Below are 5,513 nucleotides of genomic sequence, written 5' to 3'. Positions count from 1 at the left end.
TCATTTTATTCTGGATTGTAGAGCCAGTCCTCTGTAAAAGGACAATCTGGTATCAGCAAACAGGCGATGTCAGCTGAGAGCATACCCTTGCAAGTAAAGGGCTCCTTCTTACCAGTCCACGCATGGTTTTCACCAGACTGCTTTCTTTCATCTTGGAAGGAGTGCTGGAAACATGGATGAATGAAAGGAACCTTCCTTCCCATTTTTCTGATATGCCTGGTGCCTCCTTCCATCCGCAGGGTAAGCCTGTGATGACAGCTTCCAGAGCTCTGTCATTCCTCATTTCTGCACTTGTGGCTTGTGGCTGGTCCTGGACCCCGTGTGGGATTGCGTGGAGCAATGCTGGAAAATGATATATAGCCTTGGGGGTTTCCACATCACTTCTTCACCCACATAGCTCGGCTTCCCCAGCCATTGGCCCTTTCCTTGGTCTCAGGTAGACAGCCATTCTGTTTTCCTCAATTTCTAAAAACTCAGAAATGAGTATTTCCCATCCTTGACTGCACTGTAGCACATAAAACACCCAGTAGTTACCCAAAGACAGACATCTTTTCCTGTGCTAACTAAATTACCTACAGACCTCAGCCTTCCTTAAAACTCTGTTCTCACTGCCTGATCCATTATTATAGCATTTTCTATTTGATGGGGAAGAACTGCCCTGCTCCTGGACCTCCAGCAGCATTAAGACCCCAACACACTCTCTCCAGATGCCAGAGGATGAAAAGGATGAGCAGTACGTGACTTGGAAGACCAGAATCAGCTGTTCCTCATGTCCGTTACTACTACTACTATTATTATTAATTACTGCTATTATTACTAATTATTATTAAATTGCCACCTTCACATTGCCTGTTGCATTTGATAGCATTGCTAACATCTTGGTGGAGTGGGCAAAGCAGGTACTTCTGTGATCCCATTGGACAGATGGAAACAGTGAGGCAGAGAGAGGCGAGGCAACCTGGGCCAGGTGGCCCGGCTAATGCGTGATTGCCCGGGATTAGAATGCAGGTCTCCCTGGCTTGAGGACCTGTGCTGCACCTCGGGACCACAATGTCTCCCTGAGAGTGGGGCTGAGAGCGGATGAGGGAAGCCAGTTGCTGCTGGGCTGTTTGGAGGCCTTGACTTCATTCAGTGTGCACCTGTGATGGGCGCGTGCAACAGTGAGCCCACCCCACCCAAGTCTCTGCCTGTCCTTGACTTGGGGTGGCCACAGTGTGCTGCGGCTTGAAGCAGGATCTCGGTTCCCTGATTGCGAATCAAATCAGGCTGCGGCGGTGCAAGTGCTGAGTCCTAACCACTGGACCACTGAGCCACTTCTAGTGGCTAGAAGCAGGGCCCTGGCTCTTGCCTTCTTCAGAGAAAGAACTTCAGCAAAGAGACGGAAATTTGTAAAGCAGATCGAGCGTTTATTAGAAGCAAAGTAGGTGCAGAAAGACACACGGGTGGGTTCAGACAGTGTCGACCGCCTTGGGATGGTTTAAACATTTATACGGGGGCAGTTTTCCAGGTTCCCTCTGGCCAAACATCTCGCGTTGTCTGGCTCAATGTCCATATTTGGTCTGACTCAGGGCCCTTCCAGATGTGCATGACATCTTTTAGCCAAGAAGGATTCCAGGGCGAGGGTCTCTGGGATGTCAGCAGGACATATTATGGGCTAGTGACCTCTCCCTTCTCTGACCCCTGAGGAACCTTTCTGCGAAGGTGTAGTTTGGGAGGTCTCCTTGACCTCAAGGATGAGGAATATGTAGACACCTTATCGTTTTACCCAAGCAGGGCTCAGCGCTCCTCTCTGCTCCTGCCATCATATTGATCTTGAAGTGTCTGTCCTCAGGGGACACACTGCAGCTACTCAGCCTGGGGCCCATCTACCTCCTGCCTCATCCTGTCTGCCCACTTCCCTTCTCCGAGCCTGCTCAGCCCTGCCTTTCTCTTCTCTCTGTCCCCGAGTCCAGCATGATGGGAGAGTTTGACAAATATGCTGCAGGCTGTCCCCAAGAGCTCAGCACTTAATAGCAGTGACCTTAAGTGGAGCTGTGGAGAGAGTCCCAGTTTTTCCTCAATTTCTCCCAAACTTTTTCCACTAATAGCTTCTACATTTAATTTTTTTCTTTCTTTTAAATCAAGATATTCTTAGGAGGATGTACATCCACTGACTAACAATATGATATTCGACAGATTGTTCACTATCCCGAACCTCAATTTTCTAATCTGTATAGTGGGAGTTATAGCAGCCCTTCCCTCATAGAAAGAATTAAATTTATATATGTGTGTGTGTGTGCTTGTGTGTGTGTATATGTGTGTGTGCATGTGCACACACTGCTGGAATCAAATGGCGGGTGTAGTATTGTGATATAATAAGAAAGATGTGTTTGGTTTTTTTCCTCCATTTCCAGCATTGAGCTCCGAAAACCCTTGGAATTTCCTGTGATGAGATCAATAAAGATGCCTTTTGTTATGTTAATGAGATGACTTTTGGAAAGCGCTTAGGTAACCTAAGGATGAGGGGCTGGTTGCCAGGAGAACCAACTGTGTGATTAGAGGACTGGGACTTTCCATCCCACCCTTCTGTCCTCTGGGGAGAGGAGAGAGGCTGGAGGGTGAATGGCTACCAAAGGCCAATGATTTAATCAATCACGAATATGTAATGAAGTCTCCATGAAACACAAAACGACAGGTTTCAAAGAGCTTCTGAGTTGGTGAACACAGGGAGATCTGGGGAGAGTGGGGCTTGGAGAGGGCATGGAAGTTCCATGACCTTTCCCCTTACCTTGCCCTGTGCATCTCGTCCATCTGGCTGTTCCCGAGTTATATCCTTTTACAATAAACCAGTAGTCTATTGAGTAAATGGGTTTCCTGAGTTCTGTGAGCCACTCTAGCAAATTAATCAAACCCAGAGAGGGTGTCTTGGGAACCTCTGATTTGTAGTCAGTTGATCAGAAGCACAGGTAACAACCTGGACTTGTGACCGGCATCTGAAGTTGGGGGAGAGGGGGCGCTGAATCCCTAACCTGTGGAATCTGATGCGATCTCTGGGTAGATAGTGTCAGAATGGAGTTAAATTGTGGGACACTCAGTCGGTGTCCAGAGAATTGCTTGGGGGGAGGTAAACTACCCATCCCCCCATTAGAATTGGGATCTGGACACTTTTTTTAGTGGGCTTATCCTAAAGGGTAATAAAACCTTAAATTAGGGGCTTTTGGGCGGGAGGGGAGGGGGGAGGGGCTGCAATTTACAATGTTCCTCCCATGAAGATTTTCTTCTGTTGTTCTGCTGTTGCACTGGACTCTGGTCCTGGCTAGACTTAGGTGTGTGTCATTTAAAGTGGAACCGATTGACAGCATTGTTGCCAAACCAGGCTTGTATGCCTGACACACAGCAAGCCGTACGCTGAGATGCCGAGGTCTGCGGCAGAGAAAGTTTATTGACAAGGCAGCCAAGTGAGGAAACAGAAGAACAAACGTCCACCAAAGGCGAGAGACTTGAGATATTCATAGGATAAGTAAGCTGGGTGGTCTTAGATGTGGGGAAAGCAGATTGGCAGGGGGAGAAAGTGAGGGAATCAGTGTTCTTCGCAGGCACATCTGGGTTACATGCTTCTTCATGGGATACATGTTCAAAAATGGAAGGGCTTAGCATAATATGAGGGCGGAGTTTTCAGCCCTCCAACATCAAAAGGTCATCCGTCAGACACCTGTGCTGGCCCAGTCTGGAAGTCGGCGGTCCCAACCAGTCTTGGCCAGCTTGAACTGGGCAGGCGCTGACTCCAGGTTTCTGGAAAACAACTAAAGCCCCCCATTACTTTAGTGCCCCAAACATCAGTGGTGTTATCTATAGCGGTGGTTAGGAAGTCTTGTGATGTTACCTTGGCTACGTGAAGCTTGGAGGGTATGCAATTAAAGGGAAAAAAAAGAAAGCGGCTTAATCAGTAAAGGCGGGTTACAGGCAGAGGGTTTTTGAACAGGCTGTTCCCTTGTCTGCTGTTCTGTAACGGCACAGAACACTCAGTCCTGCACACTCAAGGATATCTGTTAAGGCACCAGCTTCTGTGCCTGTGAGGCATGGTTTCAGGATGACTAGCAAGAGATCCGCCTCCTCGGGTAGCCATAGACCCAGAGCATCCCCCCGGCCCCCGCTGAACACGGTGACTCGCTGCTTGCTTTGTCCACGTGCATACCTGGACTGTGGACCCTTGGTGACCTTCATGTGAAATATCCGTGGATTATTTCGATGTATGATCCTTCGTCTTGAAAACGTATATGACGGCGCCCCCGACTTCTCACAGGTGGAACAGTTCTCAGAGCTTTCTGAGAATCTGCTTCCTGGGTGACAATCCTCAGTTTGGTGTGAATAAAATTTCCTTCTTTTCTTCTTGACTTGAAAGTTAATTGAATTTTTGTCAACAGTATGTATGAAAGTGTCTGTTTCTGCCGAGATAAGGGTAACGGAGAAAGTAAGATAAAGAGAATGAGATGAAGAAAAGCAAAGGCAGACCCCACTCACAATGCTTCAATGCGTGTTCCCCCACATTCCTTACCTGCCCATTAAGGAGCATATATGGTTATTACTGATGCATAAGAAGTCTCCATTGTGAAGACCATGAGGTCCCTACCACGCACACGTTCCTGTCTGTGATTGGTCCTTATTTTGTGTATGCTGTGCAGAGTTTTAAAACATGATATTACTTTATATCCATCTTTCCTTTCATGGTTTCTGGCTTTTGTATGTATAGTGCTTAGGAAGTTCACTCTAACAGATTTTCCTTTAACTTAATTTAATTTTTAAATGATGTGTTCATTTCCCAATATTTGTAGAATTGATTACCTTGTCTCCATTGTTGCAAAATGCCATCTTGGATGCAACGAATTTTACTATTTACAGAATACTTCCTAAATCTCTTATGACTTGTATTTACACCTCTCTTCTTCTTTTTTTTTTTTTTTCTTACCTGTCTAGATTTTTTTTTTTTTAGGAAAGAGTTTCAACATTTTGTACTGAAACCTCTTTGGGGTGACCTAAAGTCGTGTTGGAAATTGCTTTAAAAATAAATGTTCATGGGGCTTCCCTGGTGGCGCAGTGGTTGAGAGTCCGCCTGCCGATGCAGGGGTCATGGGTTCGTGCCCCGGTCACGGGAAGATCCCACATGCCTCGGAGTGGCTAGGCCCGTGAGCCATGGCCGCTGAGCCTGCGCGTCCGGAGCCTCTGCTCCGCAACGGGACAGGCCACAACAGTGAGAGGCCCACGTGCCGCAAAAAAAAAAAAAATGTGTTGAATGAATGGATGAGTGGAAAGGTAAGTTTGAGAGTCACCGGGCCTACTGTTGGTGTTTAAATCCACGACACAGAATGAGATCCCTCAGGAGGAAGAAAAGATATACAAGCGAAAAGGAGCAGTGGGGAGCCTGGGAGCACCATGGTGATGAGACAGGCAAGGAGGCGGAGCCGCGGAGGACGAGACGAGTGGCAGTAAAGGACGGGGAGAGCAGAGGGCATGGACTTGGGTGGGAGCGCTTCGAA

The sequence above is a fragment of the Globicephala melas genome, chromosome 2, assembly GCF_963455315.2.
Source record: "Globicephala melas chromosome 2, mGloMel1.2, whole genome shotgun sequence".
Taxonomy (NCBI): Eukaryota; Metazoa; Chordata; class Mammalia; order Artiodactyla; family Delphinidae; genus Globicephala; species Globicephala melas.
This window is presented reverse-complemented; position numbering follows the sequence as displayed.